Source organism: Marmota flaviventris, chromosome 7 (genome assembly GCF_047511675.1).
Source record: "Marmota flaviventris isolate mMarFla1 chromosome 7, mMarFla1.hap1, whole genome shotgun sequence".
In the NCBI taxonomy this organism is placed as follows: domain Eukaryota; kingdom Metazoa; phylum Chordata; class Mammalia; order Rodentia; family Sciuridae; genus Marmota; species Marmota flaviventris.
Window position 1 is genome coordinate 51,916,793 of NC_092504.1, and position 18,019 is coordinate 51,934,811.

Genomic DNA, 18,019 nt, shown 5'->3' on the forward strand with positions numbered 1-18,019 from the left:
TTCCATGTTAAAAACTGATTTTGATTTTGAGTTTAAAAAAATCATGATATTTTATTTTATTTTTTAATGCAATCAAGTAAACACATTTCTTAGGGATTAATATAATATATAACTTGTAAAACATGTAAATAAAATAACAATATACATGTAAATTTGTTTTGTAATTAATTTTGAACTCTGAGAAAAAGAATTTAAAATATCATTTGTTTTGATTTTCATATAATAAAATATTTTGTTTAGGCATTTTATCCTGATAAGTGTATATCATATCCTGATAAATAAGTAGATAACTGACCTTAATCTACAATTATTTGAAATATAGACAAAGATTAGAATAGGTATTCCCCAATAATATTATCCCTAATTTTTATATGAATGAACCAAAACTTTAAATAGAAACAATGTCTAAAGTCCTGCAACAATTTCAGTTCCAGTAATCTGAATCTAGAGTTTGTGCTCTTCCCCACCTTGCTAAAGTGACATAGAGTATACAAAAGCCTGGTTAACTGAGGTGTTTCATTCAAATTAGCACAGTCAGGAAATAGTGAATGCAAAAGCAATTACACCAGTTCTTTTAATTAATGGACTGTTTACACAAAATCTGCTAATAAATTGAGAACTAATGTTCAATCTTAGAGCTCTATGTACTAATAATGCATATTATCGCCTTGTTCAGAATTTCGTTAAGCCAAGAATGAAATGCTAAAGAAAAACAAAACAAAAACTGAGGCCATAGCAGTGTTTATAATATGCATGACCCCTTGGATTCCTGGGTCTTCATGTGAGATATTTGCTAATGTAAAATGATGGACTTATTTCAGAATGGGTCAATTCAGTATTATTTATTGAGCATCTACTGTGTAAAAATAAAATATAAAATATTTATTGAGCACAGTAGGTGCTCAATAGTTTGGAATTGTAGGTGCTCAATAAATAGTTTTGAATCCAGATAAAAATATAGGAATGATATTGAGACATGAAGATATTACCTTGCAACCACTTCAACTGAATGGTGAATATGAAGATGGGGGATTCAAATAACAGATGAGTTTGGAAAACATAATGTAGAAAATGTAGATAATTTAGTTGGGATAGCATTTTTCTTAACAGGCTGATTATTACCAAATTATAGCAAGAGTGAATTGCAAGCATGAACCTGGCTGAGCCAGAAGCCATGACACTATTGCAGTAATTGCAGCGTGAGAAGCAAAGGGCACAGTGTACAGTAATGGTCCAGTGCCACTGCTCCTGCTTAGTCTTTGTTTTGTGTATTTTAGATTTTTAAACTTTTAACCATTTTACTACTTCCGCTTTTACTTTGCTATATTATATAGTTTCAGTGGAAAGTAAAACAGAACATTTGATTGTAAATTACCCAATCTAATTCTAATCAAATTTTGGTACTAACCGGCATGACTATAGTGGAAATACTTATGTTCGGAGTCAGGTTTCTCAGCTTTCTAATAGAGAAGAGTACCAAAAGGATCTTTGATAACATAAAATAAAATTATGCAATTAATTCCGGTTTTTACCTCCCTTTTCTTCCAATATTAGCAGGAGTCTCTCCCTTCCTTATTTGTCTGGTAATAAGTGCTGTTTATATTGTTAGAGATTTGCATGGTAATTAAAAAAAAATGCTTTTATGGGTAATTCTTTAACACAATCCTTGGGACTCTACTAGGTAAAGACATGTTCCCCCCATTTTCTAGATGAATCTTGATTTTCTCATCTGTTATCATTTGCTGTTTCCTCTCCAGCCTCTAAGAATGTCAAGTCCATGTGGCATGCCACTAATATACCTCCTCCAGAATTTGAAGACTTCAGCAGAATTAAAAACAGTCGATGGGAAAGAATATGATTCAGTTTTCAGGAATGAACTGAACCAAAAAATAAATAAAAGAAAGAATATTAGATATATTAATACAAGATGTTTCAATAACAGCATAATGAGAATGTTAACCTTTGACATCTTCCTTTTTCTAATTGAATATATCTAGTCAGTCATTTTTTCCTGTTTATTAGCCTTCTAAAAAGATCTATACCCACATATTCCTTTAACACATTTCTACAATCACAACTCAAAATCTGGACACTTTTATAATACTCATACAATTCACCTGCTCATAAGTTTTAATGTATTTCCATTAAGTACAGTCTCCAAAGTAATGAAATGTAAGCACTTCCAATCTGATCCCAGGATTCTGTTCAGAGGAGTCCTGAAGACAGCGGATAAAAGAGAAAGTTAATTACAGGCATTTCTTCTTTCCTCTATGTGTGGTGATGGTAGTTTGAAATCTACCATGGTAGGAATATTTGTACCAAGAAAATCAGCAAGTATGACAAATCAGGTTTTCTTTCACCAGAGAGCCGGTGGTTAGACATGTTATATACCACAGGTCCTGTTCCACATCCCACTGCCATTATGTGCATTACATACATTTAATATTTCTGTCTATGGCACTTCCATCATTTTGTGATGCATTTCCTACCCATTTTGACTACATGAAAAAGAGTGATTCTTAATGGGAAGACAACTTTTGGTAGATTTTTTTTTTTTCTGTTCTAGAGATTTTTGAGAGATGACATGTCTTATATCTCTAAGGAAAGAAAAAAAAAGTCATACCTGTTCTTCTAAGCCAGATTGTAATAGCATGTCCTACCAATCATATCATGCCTTAATTTTTCACAACTAAAAAAAAAATAATTTCACTTTCCTCTGTGCTTCCAAAAGATTTTATTTATATTTGATTTATAACACTTAACATATCACTCAGCACTATTATTATTTTTATCCTTCCTAGTATATTATAAATTTATGTGGGCCAAGTTGACAATGTGTCCATGTTTATGCCCATATTCCCTCATTTAATGTATGGCAGATGAAAGGGGTACAGTAAATCAATGCTAAACAAATGAGTAAAAAACACCGAACACTCCACTGGTGTCCTAATTTCACATTTTTCCCCATTAAACCTGCTTTATCAAAGAGTATTGAAAAGGTCTTTGAAATAGAAATAAAAATCTGCCTCACTCGTTGTCACTCTATGATTGAATGAGTATGCTAAATGTCAAATGAGTCATAGGCCCTGCTTCTGAATGACACTTGAGAAGGCAATAAATTGAGAGCAAAATGTTAAAAATAGCTGTTGAATTTCAGATATTTTTCTAAGGAAAATAACGCAAATCAACACAGTTTTATAACAAATGTCCTTGAAGATTAGTGGGAGAGAAAACAACGCTTGCGAAAATATTTTCCAAAGAAATGTTTACTTAAATGTTACTGTGTGGGAAAGGAAAGTATTCTGTAACTTAATTGCTTTATTAACAGCATATTGGGCCTCACTCGCTTGGTTTGAAAACAGAGCCAAGGAATCCTGATACTATTTTCACCATGTTTTGTTTTGTCCTCTCTCTAGCACAAAGGTAGCCTACTTAAGAGTTTAATGAAAAATTCTCTTGCTCCCCCAAATACTTAAATACATTTTCTCAGATTTAGGAAGCTCCAGATCAGTTTAAATTCAGTAATTTTAAAGTCACAAAATATATATCCTCTCTCACTCACTGTTTTCGTATGCAAAAGAATTTTATCATTTCCTCCATCTTAATTTCCTAAAAGGATTCCATAAACATGTTCAATCAATGGCCAGTTGAAAGAGCCGATTGACTGGGCAGGAGAGCAGGTGTCACTGACTTCCCATTTAGAAGCAGCTGGCTGTTTTTATTAAAATGATCTTCTCTTCGTTAGCTCCAGTGTTAGGGAAATGTGCCAGGGGTACAATGGTAAAGGCTTTGATGTCGCTCTGCTTTGTCCTATTTTCTGACCACACATTACCCTTAATTTCTATAAACTGTGTGCATTGTAGGAGCCCTTGCTGACAAAGGAAATAAACTGAGCAAGATTCTTGCCAGATCAGCACAAGACCACCCACACAACTGGAGGAAAACATAATCTGAAATGTGTACACACCACACTAATTGTATTCTGTAACATCATCCTTATGTAGGAAGGACAGTAGTGTTAACACTAGGATTTTCCATAATTAACATTAATAGTTAACATTGACAAAGAAACTCCTTTGAATTGCTTAAAAGGGAGGGGAGAGGAGACTTAACTTTAGTGTAAAGGTGATATTTGGTTGATTTAATTATAGAAGGAAAAAAATGTTCTAGAGATGCCTGTTTTACTAAAAATAACAATCTCTTTCATACCGGCCCAGATTATACAAATCAGCAGATGTTAGCTCCATGCTATGAAAAATCATCCTGGGTAAAGCTCACTCATTCCTTTTCACTTAAAACAACATAAAACAGGGAAGGGTCTATAAATGTGCACAGAGAGAATAGTTGAGGTAAATGACATTCTGCATTCTGTTCTGTAGTTAAATGCAAATATCTCCAAATAGGTTCTTTTTAAAAAATAATTTTTTAGCTGTAGATGGACACAATATCTCTATTTTATTTATTTATTTATTTATTTGTATGTGGTACTGAGGATTGAACCCAGTGCCTCATGCATGCAGCGCCCTACCACTGAGCTACAATCTCAGCCCTCTAAATAGGTTCTTTAGCTTCAATATACACATAAAGAAGAAATATCATAGGAAGTGATGGTACACTAAACTAAAAGTATTAATAGTTTGTTAATAGGACATATGTTACTTAGAAAGTAAATATAATAGTTATGAATAAATAGTAATAGTTGCAGAAATTATTTTAGAAAGCTCGTATGTCGAGTTTATGTAATTATGGTTCTTTCATTAATTTGTTTATCCTTCAGTACTACTGCACAGAAATAGATATTATTTCTCTAGTCATACAATTGAGGATCTCTAGGTTGACAGATTTGATATATTCCACAAAATCCTACAACTAGTAACGAAGATCACCAGCAACTCAATTCAGAACTTTCTATCCCTAGAGCTTCGTTTCTTGATCACTACGTTGATATATATACATGGCAAAATATTTTAAAAAATGAAAAATTAAATTATACTGATATTTATGAAAATTATAAATATATAACTACATTTATACAGTCAGGACACTTATTTTCACTCAGGCATTTGTATATTTAGAATGGAATTTTCCGAAACCTCTTATTTCATATAGTTACTTTTATGGCTTTGATATGATGTATTCCCCTCATATCATTTATATTATTCAAGAATTTACCAGGGTGAAATGATTGAGTTATTAAAGCCTTAACCTAAACAGTGCATTAATCAACTGAAATGGATTAACTGGGGGGTAACTGTAGTCAGAAGGGGTGTAGCTGGAGGAGACAAGTCTCTGGGGATGTGCCTTTGGGGTTTATATTTTGTCCCTGGTGAGCAGAGCCCTCTCTCTCTACTTCCTGAGTGCCACATCCTGACCTGGTTTTCTTCTACATACCCTTCCACCTAGATGTTCTGCCTCATCTTGAGCCTAGAGTAATGAAGTCAGCCATCTATGGACTAAGATCTCTGAAACACTAAATGCCAAATAAACTTTTCCTCCTCTAGTTGCTCGTCAGCTCTTTTGGTTACAGTGGCAAAAGCTGACTAGAACAGTAACTATGCATATGACTAATAAATATTACAGGTAAAATTATAGCATTGTCCAATGAGTCTAGGTTAAACAAATTTAAGATATCTTATTTCAGGATTCACTTCTCAGATCACAATGGGCATTTCAGTTCTCCAAAAAGAGAAATGAAGTATGACTATTTACCAAGTTTTACTGTCTGCTTATCACATTTCAGACACTAGCATGACTTCATTTAAATCACCCAGGCTTATGAGTTCAGTTTATCATCATCCTTTGAAAGATGAGTAAGCTAATGTTTACAAATATGAAGTAAATTGTGTGACATTAAAAATCCAGATTGAAAGAGATCTGTCTGACCCCAGATTCTGTCTTTACTATGAAAGAAACTATGTTGTTTTTGTTGTTGCTATTTTTCTATTGCAAGCTCTTCATTTTGTTTTAATCCAGAATACCCTTGGACTCACCAATTATGATAGTTAAAAACACAGTCTTACAACTCTTATTATCCAGTGTTCAATTGCTGTTTTGTCAATATCTGTTCTTCCTCCCATTGGCTTGTAAAGTCTTTAGCGATAGAATTCATATTGGTATTTTCAGTTCCTAAGAGGAATGGCTGATACAATATTTTCTAATACATATTTGCTGAAGGAATTAGTATCATCTTTAGATTGGCATCACTCTTCTTCTTAAATCATCAAATTTACATAGACAATGTTATTGTTAAACCCCTAAGAAAACATCTACTGCTGGGAACAAGAAAACAAATGAAAGGAAATCTCAACACTACTTATTAAATATATTCTCAGAATCTTGAAAATATACTTAATAGACTACAAAAACAGAAAACTTATAGAAAGAGACTATAAAATCATTAATTTGCATTGGTCATTCCCACCAAAGTGTATTATTTCAAAATTATGTTTGTGGTAAAAATAAACCAATCAATATTTGTTGTTAAAAAAGTATTTGAATGTGGGGCTGGGGTTGTGGCTCAGCAGTGGAATGTTTGCCTGGCATGAGTGATGCACTGGGTTCAATCCTTGGCACCACATAAAACTAAAATAAATAAAATAAAGGTATTGTGTCCATTTATAACTAAAAAAAATTAAAGTATTTGAATATGAAGTTATATTATTAGCAGGGAATTAGGTCTAAATTCTACCTTGTCCACTTTACTATTTGGGCTAGTGTTCACCATGTTAGGATTCACTCTCTTCACTTCTAAATAGCTCTGTTACTTTTCTTGCAGGATACTGCAAAAGTTAAATGAGATTAGTTACTCAGGATAGTGTCTGGAACATGAGTCACCAAATAAACATTAAAAATTAAGTTTATTCCAGTTAAATTTATATCAATCTGATTGTTGATTTTTGAAGAAATGATTTAATTGTAAGAGAATTGGAGCCACATAAGTAGGCCTGGCATAATCTGCTGCACTGAGTTTATTTCTGAACCTACTCATTTCTAAGAGATTCATTTCTCATTTTTAAAACTTGCTGATGTTAAAAAAAGAACATGTTTTGAGACAGTACTATGGTATCCTGACCATTCATCAGGACACTCACTAACTTCTCTTAACAATCTGAAAATTGACTTCAGAAGTTTTCATCTAGATATAAACCTAAGCATGTTGAGACATATTACATTGTCATATATGGGACAAAAGAGACTAGCAATTCTGCATAAACCAGATAAATGCTGGAATAAATCTGTTGCTATTTCTAATAGAGCATAGGCCTTTCTGACATGCCATTGCTAAATGTTCTACTTTATAAGATTGAAATTGTCCTAAGTCACTCACTATTCTACACAGGATCAATACTAAAAGGGATTTACTACTCAGCTCAGTGCATAAATCTGTTGTGATTAAAGCTGGTTGTAGAGAATATACTTCTAACATTGGAAATTTTCTTTTTATTATTCAGAGGAAGTAATGAAATACATTCATTTTAAAGGTGATATAGAAGCATTTTTTTCACCATAACCATCAATGTTACTCATTCATAATGGATTCAATCCTTAAATATGTGTTCTGTTCATGGCGTACAGGCACTTTGGGGGCTAAAAGGCTAGATGGCACATGGATCCTTCCCTGGAGGAGCTTACAGTTGACCAGAGAAAAATAAATATGAACATAAATAAATTAAATGTAGTATTAAAATTATGTCTCTCATAAGTACATTACAATAGAGATATAGGGAGATTTTATTTTGGACTCAGAAAACATAAAAGGCTCTAGAGAAGTTTTGTGCACTTGAATGGAGTCATGAAGAATAAACAGAATCTGAAAGTATGTACATAAAGTACAAATTACATATTTTTGATATTTTACAATATAATTTAAGCTGAAAATATATTTTATAGCATTTTAACATGTGAAAGTAGAATGCCTTTTGACATATTATACATATATGGTGTACAACTTCACATTCTTCTGGTTGTACATGATGTGGAATTACATTGGTCATATATGCATATTGAAAGTAATGTCTGATTCATTCTACTAACTTGCCTACACCCAATCCCCCTTGAATGCCTTCATTACCCTTTGTCTAATTCAAAGTACTTCTATTTTTCCCTAACTAGCCCCTTATTGTGAGTTAGCATCTGCATATCAGAGAGAACATTTGGCCTCTGGTTTTCTGGCATTGGCTTATTTCACTTAGCATGATAGACTCCAGTTCCATCCATTTACCAGCAAATGCCATAATTTCATTTCTCTTTATGGTTAAGTAATATTCCATTGTGTATGTGCACCAAATTTTCTTTATCCATTCATCTCTTGAAGGGCACCTAGGCTAGTTCCATAGTTTAGCTGTTGTGAACTGAGCTGCTCAGAATAGCAATTATCAAGAATACAAGTAACAGTAAATATTGACAAGCATGTGGGAAAAAGGTTCATTTCTGGTGGGACTGCAAATTGGTGCAACCACACTGGAAAGTAGTATGAAGATTCCTCAGAAAATTTGGAATAGAGCCACCATTTGACCAAGTTATCCCACCCCTTGGTAGGTACACAAATGACTTAAAATCAGCATACAATAGTGATGTAACCACATCAATATTTATATTTTACAGTTTATTTTAAACTTTTGAAACAGAATAAATGGTAGTAGACAGAAAACATGAATATTGAATAATTTAAACTAGATTTTTCTAACAAAAAAATTAAGTGACATATGCAAGATAGATGTGTGTTTCCAAAATCTTTCAATCCCTTTCTAGTGTAAGTATTTTGAGAGGTACATTGACCCTCTGGTTTCAAGGAAACACTATGGATTTTCATCCTGAGTACCCAGTGTACTCTGAAGATTAGCAATGTAGTATTTTTTAATTCTTGAATGTATCTCTTTCACTTATTAAGGATGGATGAACATTAAAATTCTAACAACTTCCATGTGACAATTGGTTAGAGTATGAAAACACAATTATTTGGGATAGTATAATCAATATTTGTATATTTAGAAACAAATATATAAATAACTCACAGAGTCAGGAAATGGGTACTTAATGAAGGTTAAATATTCCTATTAGTAAATAGTGTCTATGATGAAAAATGTGAGAATTACTTCCATCTTGGTAAAACTCACATTTGTTTTGTGTTCTGGAAAAATTTACTTCTGTTGGGTATTAAAAGATTTCACTGCCTTCCACCAAGGATTCTGTGGTCAAATAAGTTTAGGTTGAAAAAAAATAACTAAGCTTCTTTATTGCAGGGATAAGCTCTCAGAGTCTTGGGCATATTAAAATGCAGCATGAATTTCTCACATTGTACTAGACTTCAATGCCTTATCAACCATATGAAAATGAAACACTTTTAAAAATCTTAGTGGATCATCATACTCCCATACTTAATTCTAAATCCTGAAATTGATTTAGACAAAAAGTAGGAAACTTAATGGACATAGAAAGATGGTTTGTATATTTATTCAGTTCATTTAAGAAAAAGGTATTGAGTGCCTGAGAGAAAGGTAGGATTCTCAATGCTGGAGGGCAGCTCAGTGGTCTGGAGTCAGGCTGTTTGGGTGTATATTCTATTCCTATTACTTATAATCAATTTACCTAATCTCTCTGTGCTTTAGTTTTGTTTATTTTTTATCAGTAATGAAAATTAAAACATAATAATATACTCTATTCCACAGAGTTGTTATATGAGGTCTAATGATTGAATAAACATGAAATTCTTAAAATAGTTCCAGCCATTCAGTATTACATATGTATTAGCTAATATAATAATTACCATAATAAATATAAAATAATTTAAATACATTAACTATTTATAAGCTAAAAATTCATTAAACATTCCTATCAAGGGTTGTAATTGTGGTTTAATTATTTGCTAGGTATCTTTCTATTTAAATTCTCTGTGCCTCAGTTTCCTAATGTGTTATTGAATATGGGCAATGCTAATAACTACATTATGCTAGTAACTCTACCTCTGTTTTTCTCAATACTTCACTCTAAAACAGAAGAAAATATCTCAAGGAATTAGGACTTTGGTTTCTTTCCATTTAACTCATCCCTCAAAGAAATTTATGACAGTCTTTTCAAATTATAGAAACATTTAAGATCATTTCAGTCACAGAATCAAACTATGTGAACCCGACATTACAATGCTAAATAATTTTGAAAACTTTTCCATTGAATTTTTTAAGGAGGAAAAACTAAATCCAGTAATAATTTTTTATTTGTTCTTTTTAGAGTCAGTAGAGTGTATTTTGATATATTATGCTTAGATGGGGTATAATTTATTGTAATTAGGAACCTATTCTTGTGTTTATATATGATGTGGAATTACCTTGGTCATGTATTCATATAAAGGAATATGAAAGTTATGTCTGATTGATTCTACTGTCTTTACTATTTCTCTCCTCACTTTCTTCTTTTCATTCCCCTTTGTCTAATCCAATGGATTGCTATTCTTTTCCTCCCCAACCTGTCATATTGTGGGTTAACATGACATATCATAGAGAAAATTTGGGCTTTGGTTTTTTTGGAATTGGCTTTTTTCACTTATCATGATAGTCTCCAGTTCCACCTATTCTCCAGAAAATGCCACTATTGCATTCTTCATTATGGCTGAGTAATATTTCACTGTGTGTGTGAGTGTGTGTGTGTGTGTGTGTGTGTGTATATATATATATATATATATATATCACATTTTCTTTATCAATGTACCTGTTGAAGGGCATTGAGGTTGGACCTATAGCTTGGCTACTGTGGATTGAGCTACTATAAACATCAATGTTAGAGCAATTAAACAAAAGAAAGACATTAAATAAATACAAATAGAAAAAAAAGAGCTAAAACTACCTGTATTTGCCAATGAGATGATTCTATATTTAGAAGATTCAAAAAAAAAAAATCCACAAGAAAGTTTCTAGGACTTATTAGTGAATTCAGCAAAGTACCAGGGTGTAAAATTAACACCCATAAATCAATTGTGTTCCTATACACCAATGAAAAATCAGTTGAAAAAAATCAGGAAATTTACCCCGTTCACAATAGCCTCCAAAAATAAAATAAAATACTTGGGAATCAATCTAACAAAAGAAAAATACAGAACACTAAAGAAAGAAATTGAAGAAGACCTTAGAAGATGGAAATTTCCCCAATGTTATTGGATAAGCATTAATATTGTCAAAATGGCCATACTACCCAAAATGCTATACAGATTTAGTGCAATCCCTACTAAAATCCCAGTGGTGTTCTTCATAGAAATAGAAAAAGCAGTCATTAAATTCATTTAGAAAAATAAGAGGCCCAGAATAACAAAGCAATCCTTAGCAAGAAAAGTGAGTCAGGACGAATCACAATACCAGACCTTAAATTATACTACAAAGCTATAGTTAAAAAAAAAAAGAAAAGAGAAAGAAAAAAAGCATGATATTGGCACAAAAACAAATATGAAGACCAATGGAACAAAATAGAAGACACAGAGACATACACACAAGTACAGTTATCTCATACTAGAAAAAGGCACCATAAACACACATTGAAGAAAAGATAGCCTCTTCAGTAATGGTGCTGGGAAAACTGGAAATCCATATATAGCAAAATGAGATTAAATCCCCATATTTCATCCTGTAAGAAACTCAACTCAAAGTGATCAAGGATCTAGTCATTTGACCAGATATGCTATACCTACTAGAAAAAAAAATCAAGCCCAATTATCCATTATGTCAGCCTAGGAACTGACTTCATCAGTAAGACTCCAGTAATAAAAAATTTTACTGAGCTACAATTGCCACATGATTCACACTTTCAAAGTGTAAAAATCAGAGGGTTTTGGTAAGCTCACAGGGTTATGTAGGCATCAACACACTACCTAATGTAAGAACAGTTTCATCACTCCAAAGAGATACCCTATACCCATTAGCAATTACATGTAATTCTACTGTATCCCAGCCCCTGACAACCATTAATCAAGTTTGTCTTAGCTGATTTACCTATCCTAGATATAGCATACAAATGTAATCATATAATATGTGGCCTTTTGTGACTAGCTCCTTTCATTTAGAATCATTTTTTCAAGGATCGAACATTTTGTATTGTGCATCTATATTTTATTCATCTTTATCATCAAATAATATTTCATTGTGTATATTTTTATTCACTCATCAATTGATGTGTATTTGGTTTGTCCCTCCTTTCCAGCTACTATATATAATTCTATGATGAACATATGTTTACAGATTTTTTAAAAATTTTTTTTTAGTTGGGAATGGACACAATATTTTTATTTTATTTATTTATTTTTATGTGGTGCTGCTGATCAAACCTAGTGCCTCACATGCTAGATAACCAAATAATAATAATTGATACAACCAAATAATTTAATTATAACATAGAATGTGAAACCCAAAGGATTAGATGTCTTGTAATAATTAACAAGGAAAACTGATTTTTTAATGCACATTCAAAAATATGTTCAGTTCCACGAAGACATAATTAAACTACAGAAAAGTAGAAAAGGACATACAATAGTGTCATTTTCATTCATTTAAAAAGTTTAGAAAAATAATAGGTTTATATGCATGAAATTAAGTTTTTAATACATTTGAAAATATAGAATTTTTATTAGAATTACAATTTTACATCAGAGGTACTCTTAGAAAAAATTACTTCAAATATATCTCAAAAGAAATTTCCCAACTTTAGAAAATTTGAATTATAGGCTAAGACAAGAGGATCATAGTTCAAATCCAGCATCAGCAAAAAATGAGCACTAAGCAACACAGTGAGACTCTGTCTCTAAACAAAATACAAAATAGGGCTGGGGATGTGCCTCAGTGTTTGGGTGCCCCCCCAAATACCCAAAAGAAAAAACAATAGTGTTTATATCTGACCCAGTTTTACTTTACCATTTCCTAACTGAAAATCTGTTTTCTGTATATTAAAATATGTGGTTTTTTGGCTCTTTGTTTAGCATAAATAATTTTATTTAGCCATATTTATACTGTTTTCCATGGATGCTATAATAATTCTCTAATAATAATTAGAGAAACACACAGTTTTGCAGTTCTAGAACCTAGAGTGAAAGCCAATTTCACTATGTAAAAATAAAGTTATCAGTGGGGCGGCGTTCTCTCCAGAGACTCCCTTAGAGAGCATCTGGTGGCCATCTGCAGTCATTGGCTTGCGGCAGCATCACTCTAACCTCTCCCTTCATTCCTGCATGGAGGGACCATGGACATGGTGCAAACTCAGATATATTATTTCATACCTAGAGATACAAATGTTATTTTTTAAACTTAAGTGGTATTGAGAAATCTTTTTTAAATTCTGTGATCGAGTTTTCTTGATAAGATCAACTATTGCATATCCACTCCTTGGCACGCAGTCAGTTGACATAAGGTTCCCTAGTGAATGAATATCTAAGGGAGAGACAAACAGAAACACAGACCACAACTTGACAAGAATCACAGGAAACAAACGAACAATAACAATGTAAACAAAAAAACAAAACAAGACAAAAAAAGTATCACAGGGAGAGCTGAAAGTGCACCAGATTAGCTTTACTGCAAGTGTTAGCTCCTGGCACACAGCCTGACACATGGTAGACAAGGGATAGAAATACTTACTGAGTGAATAATTGTAATAGTCACATGTCACAGAGAAATTCTTGAAAATTTTTCTAAAATCAGTATCATTTTACATCACTGATAAAGTAAAGGCAAATGTCTAGGGAAGAAAATTGGTGGCAAGCAGACAACAGTTCGTTGATTCAAATTTAAGAAAGAAGGAGACATCATTTTTTTCTTACCAATTAAATAGTTTCATATAGTCAGGATAATAAGACCTTAAAATCATTTAGAGCTCCAAAGAGCTTTTGATTTTGTGGGAAATAGCTACTCCTATTCAGGTTTTAGAAATAAAAATATGTAGTCATTCATTTTAAAAAGAAAACAATTTCCCCTGCACATGTAAAATTAAGGCCATATTTATTATGTCTTTTAGATCAAAATAACTTACAGAGAAATATGACATAATTTTACTTTTAGCAAATATCTTTAAGGTATGACTTAAGATAACTGAATTGTCATATTTGCTTCTCCAATTACTTTGTTGTCATTTTAAAATTGAAATGTATGAAGAAAATTTATTCTTTTCTAAATTATGAGTTGGAAAATAATTTAAAATATTAATTAAAACAGTTGTAAAATCTTTGTTAATGAATTAAAATGGGAAAAGTGGTATGTTCTTGAAGACTTAGTTGCAAGACCAGGCTAATTCAACTTGTAATCTCAACAATTATAATGTTCTTCCCATTATTTTATGTGCTATAGTAGAAAGAAGCATACTTAATGGTATAACTTCATGACATTGAGATGATCTTTGAGGTTTCATAGTGTTACTTTGAGAACTACTGAATTAATATATTAATTTCTAATTGAATTATCAAACCATTCATACCAATATAATGTGAAAAATCATAAAAAATGCATTTTATGTAAAAACTACCTGTGTGATTTCTCTTTTTCAAGAAAATAGAACTGATTTGTTTTCTAATCCTCAAAACACTTTGTTACCAAAGTGAGCCCTTTACTCAGAGAACCCACAGAAACTTTCAACACATTCCAGGGAATAAACATTATCTTTTACATACTAATGATTCAATAAATACTTTTTGAATGCACTAAAATATTAAATTAACAAAATATCAACTTATAATTGAAAATAAGCTGCTAGTGAAGGCCATTGTGAAATGAAGGCTAAATCTAAAAACAGAATTAAAAAAGCTATTTAGGAAACTGTCAAAAGAACTTCAGTAGCATAGCTGGTAGACTATTAGCTTTCATAATAACTAACAGCTTTGTAGTATTTGTTTTATTATAATAAAAGAATTGTTGTTCTTGATAACTTGTCATCAAAAAATACTTAGTAATTTTCTTTGTGCACAAAATATTTTTATTCAAAAAGGTTGAAGTTAAGACAACCTAAATATTACTGTTTAAAGAAAAATATTCAGAAGTGGTGAGAGAGGGCATCCCTGTCTTGTTCCAGATTTTAGAGGGAATGCCTTCAATTTTTCTCCATTCAGAATGATGCTAGCCTGAGGCTTAGCATAGATTGCTTTTACAATATTGAGGTATGTTCCTGTTATCCCTAGTTTTTCTAGAGTTTTGAACATAAAGGGATGCTGTACTTTGTCGAATGCTTTTTCCGCATCTATCGAGATGATCATATGGTTCTTATTTTTAAGTCTATTGATGTGGTGAATAACATTTATTGATTTCCTTATATTGAACCAGCCTTGCATCCCAGGGATGAATCCTACTTGATCATGGTGCACAATTTTTTTGATGTGCCTTTGTATCCGAGTGGCCAGAATTTTATTGAGGATTTTTGCATCTAGGTTCATTAGAGATATTGGTCTGTAGTTTTCTTTCTTTGAAGTGTCTTTGTCTGGTTTAGGTATCAGGGTGATGTTGGCCTCGTAGAATGAATTTGGAAGTTCTCCCTCTTTTTCTATTTCCCGAAGTAGCTTGAAAAGTATTGGTATTAGTTCCTCTTTAAAGGTTTTGTAAAACTCTGCTGTATACCCATCCGGTCCTGGGCTTTTCTTAGTTGGTAGTCTTTTGATGGTTTCTTCTATTTCCTCAATTGATATTGGTCTGTTTAGGTTGTCTATATCCTCCTGACTCAATCTGGGCAGATCATATGACTTAAGAAATTTATCTATGCCTTCACTATCTTCTAATTTATTGGAGTATAAGGATTCAAAATAATTTTTGATTATCTTCTGTATTTCTGAAGTGTCTGTTGTGATATTGCCTCTTTCATCCCGTATGTTAGTGATTTGAGTTCTCTCTCTTCTTCTCTTCGCTAGCATGGCTAAGGGTCTGTCGATTTTGTTTATTTTTTCAAAGAACCAACTTTTAGTTTTGTCAATTTTTTCAATTGTTTCTTTTGTTTCGATTTCATTGATTTCAGCTCTGATTTTAATTATTTCTTGCCTTCTACTTCTTTTGCTGTTGTTTTGCTCTTCTTTTTCTAGGATTTTGAGATGAAGTATGAGATCATTTATTTGTTGGTTTTTTCTTTTTTTAAGGAATGAACTCCAAGCAATGAATTTTCCTCTTAGAACTGCTTTCAATGTGTCCCATAGATTCCGATATGTTGTGTCTGTGTTTTCATTAATCTCTAAGAATTTTTTAATTTCCTCCTTGATGTCTTCTATAACCCATTGATCATTCAGTAACCTATTGTTCATTCTCCAAGTGATATATTCTTTTTCCTTCCTTCTTTTATCGTTGATTTTCAGTTCCATTCCATTATGATCAGATAGGATGCATGGTATTATCTCTACTCCTTTGTATTGTCTAAGAGTTTCCCTGTGACATAATATATGATCTATTTTTGAGAAGGATCCATGTGCTGCTGAGAAAAAAGTGTAACTGTTTGATGTTGGGTGGTATATTCTATATATGTCAATTAAATCTAGGTTATTAATTGTGTTATTGAGTTCTATAGTTTCCTTATTCAACTTTTGTTTGGAAGATCTGTCCAGTGGTGAGAGAGGTGTGTTGAAGTCTCCCATGATTATTGTATGGTGGTCTATTAGACTCTTGAACTTGAGAAGAGTTTGTTTGATGAACATAGCTGCACCATTGTTTGGGGCATATATATTTATGATTGTTATGTCTTGTTGGTGTATGGTTCCCTGAAACACTGGCCAGAGCAATTAGACAGACGAAAGAAATTAAAGGCATCAAAATAGGAAAAGAAGAACTTAAATTATCACTATTTGCAGATGACATGATTCTATACCTAGCAGACCCAAAAGGGTCTACAAAGAAACTATTAGAGCTAATAAATGAATTCAGCAAAGTGGCAGGATATAAAATCAACACGCATAAATCAAAGGCATTCCTGTATATCAGCGACAAATCCTCTGAAATGGAAATGAGGACAACCACTCCATTCACAATATCTTCAAAAAAAATAAAATACTTGGGAATCAACCTAACAAAAGAGGTGAAAGACTTATACAATGAAAACTACAGAACCCTAAAGAGAGAAATAGAAGAAGATCTTAGAAGATGGAAAAATATACCCTGTTCATGGATAGGCAGAACTAACATCATCAAAATGGCGATATTACCAAAAGTTCTCTATAGGTTTAATGCAATGCCAATCAAAATCCCAACGGCATTTCTTGTAGAAATAGAGAAAGCAATCATGAAATTCATATGGAAAAATAAAAGACCCAGAATAGCAAAAACAATGCTAAGCAGGAAGTGTGAATCAGGCGGTATAGCGATACCAGACTTCAAACTATATTACAGAGCAATAGTAACAAAAACAGCATGGTACTGGTACCAAAACAGGCGGGTGGACCAATGGTACAGAATAGAGGACACAGAAACCAATCCACAAAACTACAACTATCTTATATTTGATAAAGGGTCTAAAAGCATGCAATGGAGGAAGGATAGCATCTTCAACAAATGGTGCTGGGAAAACTGGAAATCCATATGCAACAAAATGAAACTGAATCCCTTTCTCTCGCCATGCACAAAAGTTAATTCAAAATGGATCAAGGAGCTTGATATCAAATCAGAGACGCGCCGTCTGATAGAAGAGAAAGTTGGCTACGATCTACAGTCGGTGGGGTCGGGCTCCAAATTCCTCAATAGGACACCCATAGCACAAAAGTTAATAACTAGAATCAACAAATGGGACTTACTCAAACTAAAAAGTTTTTTCTCAGCAAAAGATACAATAAGAGAGGTAAATAGAGAGCCTACATCCTGGGAACAAATCTTTACTCCTCACACCTCAGATAGAGCCCTAATATCCAGAGTATACAAAGAGCTCAAAAAATTAGACAATAAGAGAACAAACAACCCAATCAACAAATGGGCCAAGGACCTGAACAGACACTTCTCAGAGGAGGACATACAGTCAATCAACAAGTACATGAAAAAATGCTCACCATCTCTAGCAGTCAGAGAAATGCAAATCAAAACCACCCTAAGATACCATC